Source organism: Pan paniscus, chromosome 19 (assembly GCF_029289425.2).
Source record: "Pan paniscus chromosome 19, NHGRI_mPanPan1-v2.0_pri, whole genome shotgun sequence".
NCBI classification, from domain to species: Eukaryota; Metazoa; Chordata; class Mammalia; order Primates; family Hominidae; genus Pan; species Pan paniscus.
The window spans coordinates 61,514,285-61,534,918 of NC_073268.2; positions in this window are offsets into that span (position 1 = coordinate 61,514,285).

The window sequence follows — 20,634 nt, forward strand, 5'->3', positions numbered from 1 at the left end:
TCCACGTTGCTCTCAAAGAAAGAGAAGACTTGGACTTCAGGCCCCAGGCAAAGCAGGACACAGCACTGCCACAGCAACCTGTCCCACCTGCACAGTGGTCCCAACAGGTCCCAGAAACAGGAGGGAAGGATGGGGGGCGTGAGAGGAACCTGCCCATAGACCTGGCTGCCTCAGAACGCGTGGGTAGTTGGCTGGTGGTGAGAAGCTGCCTGCTTTCACCTTTAGAAATCACTACTATGGAGGCAAATCATTTCTCCCAGCAAGCCTGCACCCTGCAGATCTGACTCTATGTCTATCCGTTTTTTCATTTCTCTACCTTGGTTTTCTGCCATCAGTTTCTTCCTCAAGGCACACTGGCCTTGTTTATTGGTCCTGAAGTATCCTAAGCCAATTCTTGTCTGAGGACAGGCGAATCCCCAGTTCCCTCAGCCTTGACCACTCCGCCCCAGACATTTCATGACAGGTCACCTCCTGCCTTTCAAATACCAGCCTCATTGTCACCTTCTCGGTGAACCTTCCGGAAGCATCCATATTAAGTGAACAACACACCTGCCTCAGGCTCCCTCCATTACACTCCCTACCTTCATCCACAGCACATGTCACCGTCTGAAATTACTCTGGTTACTTATTGTGAGGCTTATTTAGTGCCTGTCCTCACTCCTCAACTACAACGTAACCTCCGCTGGAATGGGGAAGGGGGTTTGTCTTTCTTATCGCTATATCCCCAGCCCCTAGGATAGTCCGTAGCATAAGACATCACTTGATCATCATTCATCAATCACTGTTGATTGATTAGTGAATGATTAAATGAACGCCAACACCCAACTCCAAAAAAGAAAAAACCGATCTCTTTATATGAAGACGGAGCTGTACATTAGTATTAGTGAAACCCTGCGGGTGGTTCGACTTTGCAGCCAGCACTGAGAATCCTTGCTCTGAGGCAGATAAAGAACTGGCTCAAATATCTACCTCTTTGGGGGAAGGACTGTGGTATATTTTTACCCACTTTGGCAGGAAGAAGTGAATCCATATCCCTCCCCATTCCTATGAAATCAGCCATCCACATAAGTGCCCACAATGATAGGGATGGGACAAACGCATCAGCTAGCTGTCATTTTGGAAAGCAAAGAGCAACTTTTCACCATCAAACCATGACAATAAAACAGGTTAATGGCCAGAGAGTTACGGGGGAGAGAACTGTTGGGAGCATGGAGAGCCTCCTAGAAGGCCAGGCCCAGGAGTGGAATTGAAATAAAGGAACGATAGCAACAGACATCACAGCAAATAACAACTAGCACAGGCATTGAGGGACAGAAAGGAAACGGTCCCTTTGGACTGGAAAGCAGATCCCCGAGAACAAGTCCAGGTGGAAGGCAAAAATGAGATGTCTTGAAGGGAAGATCGGGTTTCCTTCATGCAACTGCTGGAAAACGCATGCCAAATCCAAATTTGTGCTGTGTCCTCATCTGCCAATGAATTCTTCCTCCCCTACTCTCTCCAATCCTGGCCAAATATGACCTGTGGCTCTGTGCTCACACTTAAACACAGTTTTATATAGAGTAGGAATATAGAAACTATTAAAAGGAAAGCGGGCCGCTGTGACCAGAAATGCCATCTTGATAGCATAAATACGCCCTGCCCCAGACGTCACTCCCTATGGCTCTATCTGACCAAAATCTGTGTCACTCTCCATTTACTCCACCATCCGAGTTATACCCCCACAGGGTACCAAGCATGAAACAACTCCAGTTAAACATCACCCGTTTTGCAATTTCTCTTTCCTTTCAAGAATTATTTGTTTCCTCCCATTATATTCTCAATATAGAATAAGCACTTAAATGCATTAAGAAGGAAAGAAAAAAAAATGTGGGAAATTTCAATGAGAAAGAAAATTTCCAAATGTCCAAACTATTACACGGGCTATCCTTGCTAATAGTCAGGATCAGCGAGGTTATGCTGTGGTAACAAGTTAGTCCCAAATTTCAGTGAGGATTTACTTCTCCCTTATGCTACACATCCAGAGGGGGTTGGTGGGAGTCTCTGCACGAGATGGGAAAGCCTGGAGACCTCCTTCCCACTCAGCCACGTTTCAGCCCAAAAGTGATGCATGTCTCTTCCATTTCACTCATTGGCCAGAATTAGTCACATGCTCCCAATCCATCTGCTAGGAAGGCTGGAAGTAACAGTCTTCCCCAGTGTCCAGGGAAAGGAAGAAACAAAGCAAGTGCACCTGTGGCATTGTCTCCACCTCAATAGGACACAAAATCAGGGAGCCCTGAAACATCCAAGGCTTGAGCCTAGAACATTTGTCTCAATAAGGGCCTGTGGGAGGAGCTACTTTCCAAGAGTTCTGACTCCCCATAGTGAGGCTTTAAGAAGGGGACCAAAACGCTCCTGGGCGAGGCTTGTTCCTGGATGTAGGACCTATCCTGGATTTCCTTATCTATGGATGGGACAAAGCCACATGGGGAGATCTGCATCCCCTTTAGTCTCAGAACATTGGTCTCCCTTCCTCCTTTTTCTCCAATTAGTCAGTAAAATGCATGCGCTATTAGCACTTTCCCTGCAGACTGATGCTGGGTCCTGATCATAGTAATCCAAGAAGGACACGGGGGAATCTGAAAAAGGTCCTTCTTGCTGAGTAGTTGGAAGTGTCCCCCCTTCTTTGGGGACTTTCCTATGCTCATGGGCACGTGTTTCAAAAATGCTGAGAGACCACTAAGACAAAATGAGATTGGTGAAAGACCCTACCCAGAATAAATATCATTGAATTGGGGGCAGAAGTCACAATTGCAGCTCATTCCCCCAACCTGTCCAGATAACGCCAACCACAAATTATGATGAATGGTTTAAGTGGAGAGCAGTGAGTAGATGACTAAGATGAAATTATTAAAATGCCACAATGGTGATAAGGGTCAGAGCGCCCAAAGGGATTCCTAGCCCTCAAATTTGAAATATTTAAACTGTCCCTGTGATACCAGTGAGCATCATGAGGCCAATAGCATTCCCTAAAGTCAGCAGATTGTTCCCTGCTCTCGAGAGATGTGTGCACCCCAGAAAGGACACAGCTAGAAGGAGGTGAGGTGGAATGAGAAGGCCAGGCTTCCGATGAAGGTAACACTGAAGAGTTCTAATCCCCAGGTCTAGGCATCAGCTCACTGGCTGCCACCAAAGTCCCTAAGGAAAAACAAACATTAGGCCGGGCATGGTGGCTCACACCTATAATCCCAGGACTTTGGGAGGCCGAGGTGGGTGGATCACTTGAGGTCAGGAGTTCAAGACCAGCCTGACCAACATGGTGAAACCCCGTCTCCACTAAAAATACAAGAATTAGCCAGGCGTGGTGGCATGCGCCTGTAATCCCAGCTACTTGAGAGGCTGAGGCAGGAGAATCGCTTGAACCTGGGAGGCAGAGGTTGCAGTGAGCCGAGATCACGCCACCGCACTCCAGCCTGGGCTACAAGAGACTCCATCTCAAAAAAAAAAAAAAGAAAAGAAAAGAAAAGAAAAAACAAACATTAGAAAAGTGTATTTGGGAGAATTCACCTACCTCCTGTGTGAATCCCTCTTTTTCCTCTGGATTCTTCTCTCCTGTTTTCTCAGCTTCTTGTGCACCAAGACCCATTCAGGTCCAACTTCCCCCAAAACGGCCTTTGTTCTTTACTCAAATACTCAGAGAGGCTGTTCATCTGGTTATTTAATGAAAATAATTGTCACCAAATGTGAGTTGCATATTGACGGAGCAACTCATTAATAGAAATGAGTCTACAGCATGGTAGAGCACAGGGAGGCAGTGTCTAGAAAAGCAAGAGCCCCTCTCACCAGGCCTGGCGGCACACCTACCCTAGTCAGAAACCAGCCACCTGCAGGCAGGGACCATCTCAATACTGCGTACTCTTAGGAGCTTTCCTTCCCCACTTCCACCGTCTTTCTCTATTTCCCTCATTCTCAGAAAAAACACTCACACAGAAGCCTTTTTATCTCAGGTTCTGCTTTGAGGGAGATGCAGGCTGGTGATACAGGTGTTCTTAAGAAATAATTTCCAGGCAGCTACTCAGGGTAAAGGTTCTCGGCGGAAATTTTCCTGTAATAAAAAAACAGCCCCGAACCATCTCTTTTCTAACAGAAAAGGTGGCTTGAAGGGCCGGGCAGGCAACCTTTAATATGCAAATGCCAGCCATTTAGAAACTTGGTTCACTCAATGTGGCAATTACCGCTGTCTTCTCCTTGTCACTGTGTCCAGAATTGGTGGGTTCTTGGTCTCACTGACTTCAAGAAAGAAGCCTCGGACCCTCGCGCTGAGTGTTAACAGTTCTTAAAGGGGGCGTGTCCGGAGTTTTTTCCTTCTAGTGGGTTCGTGGTCTCGCTGGCTCAGAAGTGAAGCTGCAGACCTTCGCGGTGTTACAGCTCTTAAGGCGGCGCAGCTGTAGTTGTTCGTTCCTCCCGGTGGGTTCGTGGTCTCGCTGGCTTCAGCAGTGAGGCTGCAGACCTTCGCGGTGAGTGTTACAGCTCATAAAAGCAGTGTGGACCCAAAGAGTGAGCAATGGCAAGATTTAATTGCAAAGAGCGAAACAACAAACCTGCCACACAGCAGAAGATGACCCAAGCAAATTACTACTGCTAGCTCGGGCAGCCTGGAAAACCAGGGAATAAAATTCCCTTATCTGGCCCCACCCACATCCTGCTGATTGGTCCATTTTACAGAGAGCCAATTGGTCTGTTTTACAGAGAGCTGATTGGTCCGTTTTGACAGGGTACTGATTGGTGCATTTACAATCCCTGAGTTAGACACAAAAGCTCTGCACGTCCCCACTAGATTAGCTAAATACAGAGTGTCCATTGATGTATTTACAAACCCTGAGCTAAACACAGAGTGCTGATTGGTGTGTTTACAAACCTTGAGCTAGATACAGAGTGCTGATTGGTGTATTTACAATCCCTTAGCTAGACATAAAGGTTCTCCAAGTCCCCACCAGACTGACTAGATACAGAGTGCCTAATGGTGAATTCACAAACCCTGAGCTAGACACAGGGTGCTGATTGGTGTATATACAAACCTTGAGCTAGATACAGAGTGCTGATTAGTGTATTTACAATCCCTTAGCTAGGTATAAAGGTTCTCCAAGTCCCCACCAGACTCAGGAGCCCAGCTGGCTTCACCCAGTGGATCCCGCACGGGGCTGCAGGTGGAGCTGCCTGCCAGTCCCGTGCCGTGTGCCCGCACTCCTCAGCCCTTGGGCGGTTGATGGGACTGGGCACCGTGGAGCAGGGGGCGGTGCTCGTCGGAGAGGCTCCGGCCGCGCAGGAGCCCACGGCGGGGGGCGGGGGAGCTCAGGCGTGGTGGGCTGCAGGTCCCGAGCCCTGCCCCGCCGGGAGGCACCTAAGGCCCGGCGAGAAATCGAGCACAGCAGCTGCTGGCCCAGGTGCTAAGCCCCTCACTGCCCGGGCCGGCGGGGCTAGCCGGCCGCTCCGAGGGCGGGGCCCACCGAGCCCACGCCCACCCGGAACTCGCGCTGGCCCGCAAGCGCCGCGGCGCGCAGCCCCGGTTCCCGCCCGCGCCTCTCCCTCCACACCTCTCTGCAAGCTGAGGGAGCCGGCTCCGGCCTTGGCCTGCCCAGAAAGGGGATCCCACAGTGCAGTGGCGGGTTGAAGGGCTCCTCCAGCGCGGCCAGAATGGGCGCCGAGGCCAGGCGGCACCGAGAGCGAGCGAGGGCTGCGAGCACTGCCAGCACGCTGTCACCTCTCATCGCCAGGTGTACCAAGTGCCAGATAACACCGTGTGTTCAGAACATCATGGCAACCCACATTTGCGTATTTAAAGGGCTTAGGTTGGAGGGCCAGGTTTTTCACAGGTTACGTAAATGACACATCTGGTCAAACCAATCCCCTGGGCCCTATGCAAATCAGACATCACCTCCACCAGCATAGGAATATAAGCAGCCACTTTTCCACCGCACACAGGGTTTTCTCTTTGTTCGAATCCCCCCTCCTTCTGTCTCTGTACAGGGGAGCTGTTTTCTTCTTCCTTCCTTCCTTCTTTCTTGCCTAATAAACTTTTCGCTCCTTAAAACCACTCCACGTGTGTCCGTGTCGTTTTATCAAAATCGGTGCGAGACTAAGAACCATGGTGTTCCTCCAGCCATGGAAGCCGTATCACTGGGACAACTAGGCAGGGAACGTTGTTCTGACTACCCTCACAGCCCATCACCTTCTTCCTCTCTTAGCCCCTCTGGCCCCACACATTCCACCTGCTTCCAGGAGATCAGCAGCCCAGGTCCACAGCCCCTGGCAGCAGCACCCCTGGCCCCTCCGGAGCCCAGTTCTGCGTCTCCTGTTTCCTGTTCATCTTGACTCTTCTGCTCCTTCTGTTTCCTGTTCATCTTGACTCTCCTGCTCCTTTTCTTAACTGTTTTTTCCTGCATCAATTCATTTTACCTTCTCTTTTTGTATGAATTTCCTATCTGCTGTAACAAATGACCACAATCATAATGCCTAAAACAACAAACATTTATTATCTTACAGTGCTGGAAATCAGAGGCCTGAAATGGGTTCACTGGGCCAAAATCAAGGTGTCAGTGGGGCCATGCTGCCTGCAGGGGCTCTGAGGGATAATTTGTTTTGTTGCCTTTTCTGGATTCTAGCAGACTGGTGAATTCCTTAGCTAATGCCCCTTCCGCCAATCGCATCACTCCAGGCTCTGTTTCTGTGGACACATTCCTTCTCTGCCTCCCTCTTCCATCTTTTCGGAGCTCCTATGATTACATTGGGCAACCCAGGATAATCTCATCTCAAATCCTTACTTTAAGCACATCTGCAAACTCTCTTTAGCCCTGTAAATTAACATATTGCAAACTCCTAGGATAAGCACTTGGCTATCTTGGGGAGATGGAAGATAGGTTACTCTGCCTTCCACATTTTTTAAACTTAGAGCATGGTTTTAATAATATTTTTTTAAAACCTAATGCTTCCAAATTTTGCTCTGTGTCCATCTCAGGATTATAAAACGCACTTACTCAATTTAGAAAGTATCTCCTCTTTAAGAGGGATTCATATAGCTAAAAATGCACAAGTAACTTGCTAAAGAAGTCACCTCACACCTCCCCTGCTGGCATGCAAGAACTTTTTTTAAGAACTTAGAACCTGGCGTTTACATTTTAATATATTAACTTCCATGCAAATTCAAATTCACATTTTTAGGGGGTGGATCCTTTAGATAATTTCATCCCAGAAAAAAAAATAGCAATGTATTATTTCCTTATAAATTTCCAAGAAACTGGCATTTTAAAACATCCATTGTTTTCTCCTAGAGAAAAAATTCTCAAAGTCAAGAAGCTCTGCCTCAGATCTCATATTTTCCTCTTTTGTTGCAATGGAGTTGGAAAACAGACCCTTGCTTATGCATAAAAATCTTTCATATATGTAATTTTTCCTCGAATCACAGAATTTAGGGCCGAAAGCAACTGTATGGATCATATTGTTAATCTCCTTCATTTCCCAGATGAGCAAACTGAGGCCCAGAAAAAGGACTTCCTCAAAATCAAGCTACTATGTAAAAGTTGTCTGCTTTTAGGTGCCTCTGCTCAAGGAGAAAAACTCCCAATTCTTTTCATATTTCTCCTACCATTCTTGCCTTCCTACCTTCCATCAATTTTGCTAGGTTTCCTTGACCTCCCTGCAAAGATCAAGTCTTCCACATGGGCCAACAACATCATTTGGGGCCTGGCCATCAGAACACCACCCTCCACACAGCTGTGGAAATTCTTCCAGTCCAAAGTGCATTCCTTGGCAAGTCTTCTGGGAGGGACGCTCCAAGGTAAAATCCGTCTCCTTCTCTTTCAGCAGACACAGTCTAAGGGTAAGACACAAATGTGTTTATTTCCTTTTGTTCATACACCCCTTTGCGAAACTGCAAAAACCTAAACTTGGACCCACTGAAGTGAGCAAGACACTGCACAGGATCTATGACACCAGAGGCCAGGAAGGACACAAGAGGGTCAGGTCCACCGAGTCCCGAGGAATCGACACATACATACTGTAAGTCTGCTGCAAAGACACATGGCCGATGCCCTCATTCATGTGAAATCCCCCTAGCTCAGCTTCCTGGCGTCCACAATGGGGCTGTGGCACACATCTCCCTGCCCAGCCCATCAAAGGCAGGCTCCCATCCTCTCTTCACCACACATCATATGACCCCATTTCATTTATTTGCATTCTCACCTCATTTATTCATTGGTTTGTGTTCACTGTCTCCTCCCTCCTTCCACTGTTCCCCACTCTCACCACAAGAGTTCTCTGCAATTCGCTCATGTTTTCGTCTTAGCTCATATCAGCTTTGCCTTCCTCATGATGGTAAAGTCGCTACCAGCAGCAGAAACTAGGGCTTTATGATTCCTCAAACAGAGCCATTTCCCACAGAAGTCCTGAGTTTCTTTTTTTTCTTTTTTTTTTTTTTGCAGTGGTGCGATCTCTGCTCACTGCAACCTCCACCCCCCCGGGAGTTCAAGCTATTCTCCTGCCTCAGCCTCCTGAGTAGCTGGGATCATTGGCGCGTGCCACCACGCCTGGCTAATTTTTGTATTTTTAGTAGAAACGGGGTTTCACCATGTTGGTCAGACTGGTCTTGAACTCCTGACCTCGTGATCCGCTCCCCCGCCCCCCACCCTTGGCCTCCCAAAGTGCTGGGATTACAGGCATGAGCCACCGCGCCCGGCCCCTGATTTTTATGCTACCCGGGCAACTCTGAGCAAATCCCTGTGGCCAGCGGAAAGCTGTGGGCTGTGTCTTAGTCCTTTTGGGGTGCTCTAGCAAAATACCATAGACTGGGTAGCTTCTAAACTACAGAAATCTCTTGCTCTCAGTTCTGGAGCCTGGAGAGTCCAAGATCAATGGGCCAGGAAATGTGGTGTCTGGTGAGGGCCCATTTACATGGCGGGAGGGCCAACAGGGTCTCTCTCGGGCCTCTTTAATGAGTGCTCTAATCCCATTCATGAGGCTCTACCCTTGTGATTTCATCACCTCCCAAAGCCCTCACCTGTTAATACTATCACTTTATGGGGTAGGATTTCAACATGAATTTTGGGAGGACACAACCATTTAGAGCATAGCAGCCTGTTTGGCTAATCCAAACGAGATGGGATTTCCTAGATGTGCTTATTCCAAGCAGGGCTTACCCTGGAACTCCAAACAAAATGCTAGGCAGCCACAAAATGCAGGCAGATGCTTCCTCCAAAGCGGAAGGAAGCAGAAAGGAAATGGATACCAAATGTGCCACCAGTGAATGTCCACAGCTACCAGCCAACCCCAATCTGTTTCCAAACCACCACTGCACTCCTGAGTCCCAAACAGGCTACACACATTTCTGGCCAAATTATTAGTCTATGTACACATAGATTGTACTTTAAATAATATAACTTTTTTTAAAATGAAGAATTGATTTTATGAGAGACTTCTGTGATCGCCTGAAAATATGGTTGCAAAATTCTACTTTGAATGGCTCTATGTATCTGTAGCTATAGTCGTACATAATCTCCAAAGAACTTTTCCCAAACCTTAAGCCACTGCTTCATTAGGGCAAATGAGAAGCGTGGTCTTCTGGCTAAACGGCTTTTTGCAACATCCAAAATGCATCTTTGACTTTGAATCATTAAAAAGTTGGTCTTGATTTAGAGAATTGCTTTTTGGGGAGGAAGAAACTTTTGGCTGCATTCCTTCATGAAAGGGATGGATCAAGATGTATCTGGACAATGTGTTCAGATAAAAAAAAATTTAGACTGGCTCGTGTGTTTGGGGTAAAAAAATGAAACCCTGAATTTCAGAAAGTTGAATTGAGGGCTGTAAGTTTTCCAGATTCATACAGTTTTTAAATTTTCTGTAAATAACTTGTAGATTTATTTGTCTCCTAGGTTTGGGTAGAGTGAGTATTGTTACAGAAATAAAAGGTCACTGTATTATTTTCTGGCAACAAAAGTGTATAAATGTATTGAATCGGGATGTAAATATTTAACAGGCTTAATGTGCTTAATGCTATACTATTCCTAAAGGAAGTAAGCATACAGACCAACTGAGTAGAACAGAAACAGGGGTTTTAGGAAGATGGACCTCAGAAGATGGACTTCTCATTTTTTTGTTATTCCCCACCCCTTTACTTTCTCTCCCTATGCTATGAGTTGAATTTTGTTCCCCCAAAAATCGAAAATTAGCCAGGCATGGTGGCACATGCCTGTAATCCCAAATTTAAAAGATTTTGATCATTTTTTAAAATAATTGGAATGGTAAGGCTGAAAGAACTCACTTACCCTGTGCTATTGCCGGTGAGGAAACCAAAATCCAGAATGGTGAAAAGACTTGCTTCAGCTCCCTAATGCTCAACGCAAAGTTCTCACCATCCTAACACAGCCTTCTGGGAGGTATCTCCTCAGGAAACTACCATCTCAAGTAAGCTATTCAGTGCTCCTGGGTCAACCTCACTCAAAGGTTTAAGGTATTGTTTTTCCAACATACTGGGCTTGTATTTTACTAGTGTATTCATAGAAACACAAAGGATTAATCAGGGGAAGAAGTTTGAACTCCAAGGCTCAATTTAATTTTATACACTTCACATGAAGATTTTCTAATAGTAAATGTTTCTCCAACAGTTATATTTTCCTCTTTTACAAGCACTGATCCCTGTATTTTGACAAATGGATATAACTGCCATACTAGTCCTAAAGGAAAAATATGGGAAATTTCAAGGGCCAACGTGAGAATTTTCTCACCCTAGCAGTTTACCCTGGGATTCTCAGCACTGAGACACAAAAGCAGTCCTCAAGCAGGTGGCTGGAGCTTGGCTTCTAGCAGATGGTCGGATCGGTGAGGTTGGGGAGGAAGGGGACTCTAAGGCAAGATTTCTGGACATGTGAGTCTCATTGTGTGCTGGGCAAGAAGCCGAAAAGGCAAGATATGTGTCCTGTTGGGGAGGGCAAGAAGGTCAGGGCTGTGACCTTGTGTGCACAGCAGACCTAGGTGAGTGGGGGGGCACCGAGGAGGAATGGTGAGCAGGATCCATCATGGCGACAAAGGCATAAAGTAGGGGTGAGGGTGGAGGGCAGTCTGCAGGAATGGAGTAGAGAATTAGGTAGAAGTTCAGAAGGTCAAGAGTCTTTGAAGCAGGAAGTTTGTACCAAAAGTTTATTGAGGAAGTAAGGATACAGACCAACTGAGTAGAATAGAAACAGGGGTTTTGGGAAGATGGACCTCAGAAGATGGACTTCTCACCTTTTCATTACCCCCCACCCCTTTACTTTCTCTCCCTATGCTATGAGTTGAATTGTGTTCCCCAAAAAAGTATATGTTGAAGTCTTAACCCCCAGCACCTCAAAAAAGTGACCTTATTTGGAAATGAGGTTGTTGCAGATGCAATAATTAGTTAAGACGTGGTCATACCGGAGTAGGGTGGGCCTTTAATCTAATACAACTGGTGTCCTTATAAGAAGAGTGACATTTGGGCCAGGCACGGTGGCTCATGCCTGTAATCCCAGTACTTTGGGAGGCCAAAGTGGGCAGATCACTTGAGGTCAGGAGTTCGAGACCAGCCTGGCCAGCATGCCAAAAACCCCATCTCTACTAAAAATACAAAAATTAGCCGGGCATGGCGGCGCATGCCTGTAATCCCAGCTACTTGGGAGGCTGAGGTGGGAGAATCACTTAAACCCAGGAGGCAGAGGTTGCAGTGAGCCAAGATTATGCCACTGCATTGTAGCCTGGGCAACAAAGTGAGACTCCATCTGAAAAAAAAAAAAAAAAAGAGTGCCATTTGGACACAGACATATACAGGGAGGAGAATGCCACAGATAGAGGAAAGACAGCCACAAGAAGACACAGGGAAAAATTGGAGTTTTGCTGTCACAAGCCAAGGACTGCCTAGGGCTACTAGAAGCCAGAAGTGGTAAGGAATGATCCTAGAGGCTTCAGAAGGAGCACAGCCTTGCTAATGCCCTGAATTTAGACTTCTGCCCTTCAGAACTGTGAGACAATAAATTTTTGTTGTTTACGGCACCCAGATTGTGGTAATATGCACTATTTTTATAATTTTTAACCTCAACCAAATAAAGGAAAGAGAAGTAAAACAAAGATATTTCCAACTAGTTTTTAAGTTAGTCAAGGTCTACCCAGACACTGGCTGTCCCCAGGGCAGGCTCTGGTTTTGCCTCCCATCAACTTTGGTGCAGGATCGCCTTTCTGGTGAAGACAGGAGGGAGATCTCAATATCAATTTTCCTGAAGAAATCTTCTTCACCAAAATCTTTTCTTGTCCGTGCTCTTAATCCTTTGGATTAAGGAGGTAACCTCCGCCTCCTGGGTTCAAGCGATTCTCCCACCTCAGCCTCCCAAGTAGCTGGGATTACAGGCATGTGCCACCATGCCTGGCTAATTTTTGTATTTTTAGTAGAGATTGGGTTTCTATTCTTCAAGTAGTTGAGAGAGTCTCAGTGTTTCAGAGCAAGTTTCTCAGAAATTCCTGATGAATATCTGCATGTGGACATTTGGCACCTCCATTTGAAAGTTCATGTCTGTTGTAGCTTGGTGCTGAAACAAGACTTTGTTTTAACAACTGTTGAAAGATTAAAAAACAACAGAGGCTTGCAAATATGATCAAGGAATGAGAATTTATTTTTAAATATTAAGAGATATTTAAAATAATCAAATACAATTTCTAGAAATAAAATATGTAAGAATTGGGGTTTAAAATAGGATGGATGTGTGATGAGGTAAGGTTTGACTGCCACAGAAAGAGGCCTAATAATCATTCAACAGGTTTAAAAAGATGATGGTTTAATTCCCTCTCATGTAAAGTCCGAGGTGCACATCGCAGCAGGCAGACTGCTCTGCTCTGAGTGGTCATTGAGGGATGCAAGTTCCTTCCTTCTTCTTTCTCAACTATCCCCTAGGACATTAATCTCAGCTGATCATAGGTGCAGGTGATAAGATAGTTTTTATTTTTCAATGCTTTTGAACCATTCCTTTTTTAAAATGTAATAAAATGAATTATCAGAAAAATGACTACATTTGGGTATTGTGACAATGTTGAATTACTGCCGTGTTTCTGAGTGCTTTTCTTTCCATTTTCCAACTTATCCCATTGCAAACCAGTGACAGTTTAAGGACTTGCTGTGTTCTGAAGACAACTTTAGGATAGCATTATTCTAGCTCACAAGAAGGAGAAAAGCTATAGGAGAGATGCACCTGCCCTGTTAACGTGGCCCACATTACTTCCAGTCACGTTCTATGGAAGCGTTAGTTACCTGGCCACATGCAACTGCAAAGGTGTCTGAGAAATGTCACCTAGCTTAGTATTCAGGTGTCCAACTACAATATCATTAATACAAAAGAAGGAGATAATGGACTGTTGTGTTCAGCAAGTTGTCTCCATCACAAATAGATCTCAAAGCATACTGGACAGAGTGCATCAGAATAGGAATAACTTAAAGGCTAGAAACAAGAAAATTATTCAGAAGTTCCTCCAGAGACAAAGAAATAGAAATACAAAAGAGATGAGTCCTGAGGAGGTCAATAGGCTGTATCTTAGTCTATTCCAGCTGTTATAACAAACATGTCATAGACTGGGTGGCTTATCAGCAATAGAAATTTATTTCTTACAGTTCTGGAGGCTGGAAAGTCAAAGATCAAGGTACTGGTAGGTTTGGCTCTTGGGGAGGGCCCACTTCTTGGTTTATAGATGACTGTCTTTTTGCCGTGTTTTCACATGGTGGAAGAGGCAAGGGAGTTCTCTGCGGTCTCTTATTCTTTTTTTTTTTTTTTTTTTTTTTTGAGATGGAGTCTCACTCCATCGCCCAGGCTGAAGTGCAGTGGCCTGATCTTGGCTCACTGCAACCTCCACCTCCCAGGCTCAAGCGATTCTCCTGCCTCAGCCTCCCAAGTTGCTGGGACTACAGGCAAGTGCCACTATGCCCGGCTAATTTTTTGTATTTTTAGTAGAGACGGGGTTTCACCATGTTGGCCAGGCTGATCTCTAACTCCTGACCTCAGGTGATCTGCCCACCTCAGCCTTCCAAAGTGCTGGGATTATGGGCATGAGCCGTCATGCCCAGCCTCTGGGGTCTCTTCTATAAGGGCACTAATCTCATTCATGAGGTTACTGTTCTCATGACCTAATCACCTCCCAAAGGTCTCTTCTCCTAATACCATCACACTGGGGATTAGGTTCAACATATTAATTTTTACTAAACATTCAGTCTATAGCAGTCAGAAGGGGTAGAAACAACATTTAAAGCAATTCCCTGAATTGTTGAGAGATACCAATACTCAGATTAACAAAGCACAGTGAATCCCAAGCCAGGCATTGTTATAGCAGCTTTATGTATTAACACATTTAATCCTCATAGCAACCCTGTATGGAGGTGCTATTATTATTAGCATTTTACAGATGAGGAAATTCAAGGCACAGAGAGGGTAAGTAACTTTCCCAGTGTCACATAACTAGCAAGGAGCAGAGATAGTTTACCAGTCTCCCACTACAATGCTGTATAACCTCTCAAAAAAATCTTCACTGTTTTAATGTAATAACAAAGACATTGCTTTAAAAAATAAATATCTTGACCGGGCACTGTGGTTCACACCTGTAATCCCAGCAGTTTGGGAGGTTGAAGTGGGCTGATCACTTGAGGTCAGGATTTCGAGACCAGCCTGGCCAACATGGCAAAACCCTGTCTCTACGAAAAATACAGAAATTAGCCTTGTGCGGTGGCAGGCACCTGTAGTCCCAGCTACTCAGGAGGCTGAGGCAGGAGAATCACTTGAACCCAGGAGGTGGAGGTTGCAGTGAGTCAAGATCGTGCCACTGCACTCCAGCCTGGGCGACAGAGCAAGACTGCATCTCAAAAGAATAATAATAATAATAATAATAATAATAATAATAAAATAATAAATATATGGAATGTTTTTATTTATGTCTAATTATTTACCTTAAAACTTTCCCTTGGTCAATACATCAAAGTATGACTCAACTGTAAATCTTCCTGGGAAATATGGCTGACTTGGTGCATATTTCTATAAATCTCTCCTAGGAATCCACCAAAAATAATAAAAAAAATAAACCAAAGAGTATAGAAGAAAAATTGTATTAGCAGTGAAGTTGGGAAATGGCGGCAGCTCTACAGCACAAACTCTGAAGACTCTATAGCAGACTTACCTGTCTTCATCTAATCATCAGAGACACCAGAGGACAAGAGGTCACACGTGCATTGCACTTGATCTCAGCCAAAAGCCAAAGAAGTGATTCACACATGAATTGTTGTTCTTGTTGATCATCGTGGAGATGCCATCTTCTGTCACCCTAGAGGTGTTTCAAGAGACCTGTCTTACTCGGCATCCCAGAGAGATGGAAACACAGTACACTTTCCTATGTTCCATTTTCTCTCTGCTTCTCAGAATAATACCTCTCTACTCAGCCCCAGACAACAGGGAAACTAAAGGACTCCTAGCTCCAACTCCCTTACCAAGAAGCTTTGCGACCTTGGGCAAATCACTTTGCGTTACTGGACATGAGCTTCCTCATCTGTAAGTGAGAGCTTTGATTTGCACCAGCAGCTTTCAGACCTTTCCAAGACTCAAATCTTCTTCTTGCAAAACTTGAGACAGAAATCACATATGTAGAATCAAAAAGAAAAACAAAGCACTGTGGCTGAATCAGAGGAGGGGTGGAAGCCCCGCCCATCAGGCCTTCCAGTTTCATCCCATAGATTGGGTATTAAAACCCTTCAGCTCCTCAGAGCAGCTTGAAAACCACCAGTTTCTGTGCACTTTGACATCCTTTCCACCTATGACAGCTGATGATTCCCTCACAAGCCAGATGACTACATATTGGTCTCTGCTCTATTCTTTGAAAAAGAAACAATAAGAGTGGGGGGAGGAAGAGGAGGAGGAAGGGGAAGAGAGGAAGAAGGAAGAGGAAGAAGAGGAAGAGGAAGGGGAAGAGAGGAAGAAGGAAGAGGAAGAAGAGGAAGAGGAAGGGGAAGAGAGGAAGAAGGAAGAGGAAGAAGAGGAAGAGGAAGGGGAAGAGAGGAAGAAGGAAGAGGAAGAAGAGGAAGGGGAGGAAAAGGAGGAAAGGGAGGAGGAAGAGGAGACGAAGAGAAGAAGAGGAGGAGGAGAGGGAGTGGAAGAAAGAGAAAAAGAAAAACCAGGTATTTTTTTAAAGCTACAAGTTATTTTCAGGCTTGAACCCAAACAAAATCTGACAGCTGTCTTTGCTTTGAGATTAATTAACATGAGGTAACTAAACAGCACATTTATTAACAAGAATTATGTAGCCATATCCCTTTTATGCACCATCCTATTAACGTGTCTTGCAAAGAAAGAGTCATCTGTGGGTCACAGATCTCACCTGGGGAACAGGGAAAGGGGGAACCAAGAACCCCATCCCTTCAGGCCCGGCAGATTGGTGATGACAGCTCTGGCTTAAACCAAACAAACATGTCAGCATCTAGTTTCTTCCACCTGAAAATTTATATCATCACTTTATGTAAGAAAATCTGAAAAGTACCAGCAAACTGGAAACATGGAACAAGAACAAAAACCTCTTTTGTCTTGAGGGCAACAAAATAAAGTGGGCTTCTTTTTTCAGACCATAAGAAAAGAATTACTCACTTTAAGCTCTCAAGCTGACATTTTCATGAGGAAACAAATTTGGACAATTTCATTTACGGCTTGCAAACACTGAATGACCTGGAGAGCTAAACAGTATTTCCACAGACATCTGACCTCCTCTTCCTGGCCCGTAGATGTTAATTCAGCCTTGCCTTTTCTCTTCCCTATATATCCCTAGGGGTGCCTTTGGCATTTTTCTATTTATTTCGGGTGATTTGGAGAATGAGTATTGTGTCTATCTGCCATATGTTTCTTCTCAATGTCAGTAGCAAAGTAATTCTTACACTTAAACTGTGCTGAAGGCTATTAATATGAGAATGCATTGGTGTTGCAGAAAATAGCCCATTAGTTCAATCTCGAAGAAGCTATCCCTTCTCAGGGCACACCGTGACGGGCCACTGATCAGCCTCCTCCGACCAACATGGGTGCTCCTCACCACCCGCTTGCCCACGTCCCCTGGTACTGTCCAACCCAACCCTCAGATCCTCAAACCAATCTTACTGTATTCCATCCAATCCAAGATCTCACCAATTCCAAGACGTACTGCTACTTTATGTAACTTTAAGAAATAAAAACCTCTGCTGATGAAATTTTGACACTATGCTTTCTTAATGATTAATGCTCAGAATTGTTATTTTATGCTTCTCAAAAGAGTTCTTGTAGCCTTCTTTAGACATAGGACTGAATCGTTTATTGCTCTTGTGCCTACATAAAAATGAAAATACACGCTGAACTCATTGATTACGGTATTTCCAAAATCTCCTCATGTTGAGAGTCTGGCACTTCTGAATCGCTTTCAGCTCTGAGGCATCGATGTCTGTGTTATTTCACATCCTCCGAGCTTTCTTTCTCTGAGCCCTCAAGAGTGTTGATGACTTGGTATCTTCAGTTCCCAGCTCCTCTATTGCCTTCTAGATTTTTTTTTTCCCAAGGCCTGGACAGGCATTCTCAAATTCTTGATGTCGGCACTTTCTTGGCCTAACCAGAAGGTGTCAGTGGGAGTTTTTCAGAAGGCAATTGAGACTGATAAGCCTCCCTCAGATGGCTCTTCTGTTGTCCAGCCATGCCATCACCAACAACAGTAGAGATCTCGTGAGTCCAGGCAATGACAATATGTCACGGCTGCCACCTAACCAAAAGTGATCGTGAGATGGCTATTGATTCTAAGGCTATTCCAAAGTCAGAAAAGTGAAGAGCTGAAGAAATATGTGCCATAACATTGAGGAACTACAGTGTGTATACCGTTTTCTCTGCACTGTTCTTCCCTGCACTTCACCCAGTCAATAGACTACTGCCGTTCAGTTCCCAGCTCAAAGGATACTCTCTCTGGGAGGCCTTGGTCTATCTGGCCTCCCTTCAGAGCCTGTATCTCAGTCTGTAATTACACATTTACAAGGGTGGTTACAATACCAAGGGAGAAATAAGCAACATATTAAAAAAATGAGGATGTGAATTCCTGATTGAATTTGCATGCAAATGTACAGCCATATTTGTAGTAAAGTTTTATCCAAGTATAAGGAATGGACATTATCATCACTCATTCACTCATTTATTCATTCAACAACTGTTTATTGAGCATCCTTATGTAGTGTGCATTTGTGTGGAGGAAATAGATAATAAGCAAATAAGTGTATAATATTTAGCCTGAGCAACATAGCAAGACCCCGTCTCTAACAAAATTTTAAAAATTCACCAAGAATGATAATGTGTGCCTGTGGTCCCAGCAAGAGGACTGCTTAAGCCCGATAGTTCAAGGCTGCAGTGAACTGAGATCATGCCACTGCACTCCAGCCTTGGTGACAGAGGGAGACCTCATCTCTAAAATATATATATATATTTTTTTAATTTATGTATATATACAATATCACATCATATATATATAGTGTGTGTATATCTATACACAAAATGATGTGATATATAATACACAGTAATGGGTTATATCTAAGAAGATAAAGCAGGAAGAGAGAATGGGGCTATAAAAGAGCCGTTGTAGATATGACTTCCAGGAAGACCTCTCGGAGGAGGTGACATTTGAACTGACCCCTAAATAAAGACAGAAGAAGCTCATGGAAGTATCTGCTGGAAGAGCATTCCAGGCAGGGTGTAAAGACAAAAGCCTGGACATGGAAGCATTTGGCATGTTTGAAGGACAGCAAGAGGGATATGTAATAGGAAGTAGTGACAATGGGTGAGACCTCTTCCTCCTGCATCCTGAGCAAGGAAGAGGGGAGTCACAGATACCCTGAAGGCCACATGAGAAGTACTTGGGGCTGGATAAGCGGGCTGGTTATGCTGATATGTACTCAAGGGCCCTTTGACTCAACCATGCTGACTTCCTCAGTGATTTTAGGGACAACATCCCAAATAGTAACATGAGTGAGCTTCACCACTCCCCTTTCCATACCTGGCCATCACCCACTTGAATCCCCACCTACCCAGAGTTCCTGTGGCTAAGGACATTTGTGTCTTAAGGTCGTCTTCACTGCCGGGTGCAGTGGCTCACGCCTGTAATCCCAGCACTTTGGGAGGCCAAGGCGGGCAGATCACGAGGACAGGAGATAGAGACCATCCTGGCTAACACAGTGAAACCCCATCTCTACTAAAAAATACAAAAAAAAATGGCCAGGCATGATGGTGGGCACCTGTAGTCCCAGCTACTCGGGAGGCTGAGGCAGGAGAATGGCATGAACCCGGGAGGCAGAGCTTACAGTGAGCCGAGATCACGCCACTGCACTCCAGCCTGGGTGACAGAGTGAGACTCCTTCTCAAAAAAAAAAAAAAAAATCCTCTTCACAATAAACACTGAACAAGAGAAGCGTGTAGGGCACAATTTTTCTTTATCCATCTTTCCCTTTCAGTCATTCCCTACGGGACTCCTTAGCCTCCTGGCCCCGGATGAAACCTCAAGGCGACTCTGCAGACACTCATTCTTACATCTGGGTGGGAAAAGTAGGTAGCATTGACCCAACGTCAAAGAGAGGAACAGGAGAATTGTTATAGTCATCCTAAAATCAATCTGTCATAGAGGCCTCACAGTAAGCCAATGACAATGGTATCATATCCAGAAGAAGAATGTAGGTCCAGCCCAGACGACATCAAAGGTCTGCTCTGACTTTCAAACGTGGGTCCCTGACCTAATATTTCCAATGAAAAGCCAAAAGCAGGGTTGGGCCTGCAGGACAGACCAAAGTGCAAGGTGATCAAGGAAGGCCACAAGGGCTCTGCCTTCGGAGCAGACAACCACACTTGCATCCTGGCTTATGTGTTCTTTCAGTTTTCAAATCATTCTAAACAAACCCAAATTTATATTTCTAAATTTAGCAGCCCCCAGTTTGATTCTGATCCTGTCTGGAGACTGCGTGGCCTCCTGCCAATGATTAAATTAGTCTGTGGGATATCTATTGCTGTGAGCTAACCAATGGTCATGTGATATTTTTAGCAACCGTAATATAATGTTGGTAGAATTGTGCGTTTTTATGACTTTGTAAAGTAATCTCTAAAATAGTTTAGAAATGGTGTCCCTTATTAACCCCACAAAGGCTACAGACATCTGCAATAATAGAGAGAGACACACTGGGAGCTTGATTCCTGAGACTGGCAAGGTCAGATTACATCTGTGTGTCAAGTCCCTCCAACAGACACCACCCTCAGGCCGTGTTGGGCAGGGGTCTCTTCTTTCTCTGATAAGCTATTTCTTTTGTCATGCTAGAAAAAGAGGTAAGAAGGAAGTAGGGAAGGTCGGGTGCAGTGGCTCACGCCTGTAATCCCAGCACTTTGGGAGGCTGAGGCAGGTGGATCACTTAAGGTCAGGAGTTCAAGACGAGCCTGGCCAACATGGTGAAACCCCATCTCTACTAAAAATACAAAAATTAGCCAGGCATGGTGATGCGCGCCTGTAATCCCAGCTATTCAGGAGGCTGAGGCAGGAGAATCACTTGAACCCAGGAGGCAGAGATTGCAGTGAGAAGAGATCGTGCCACTGCACTCCAGCCTG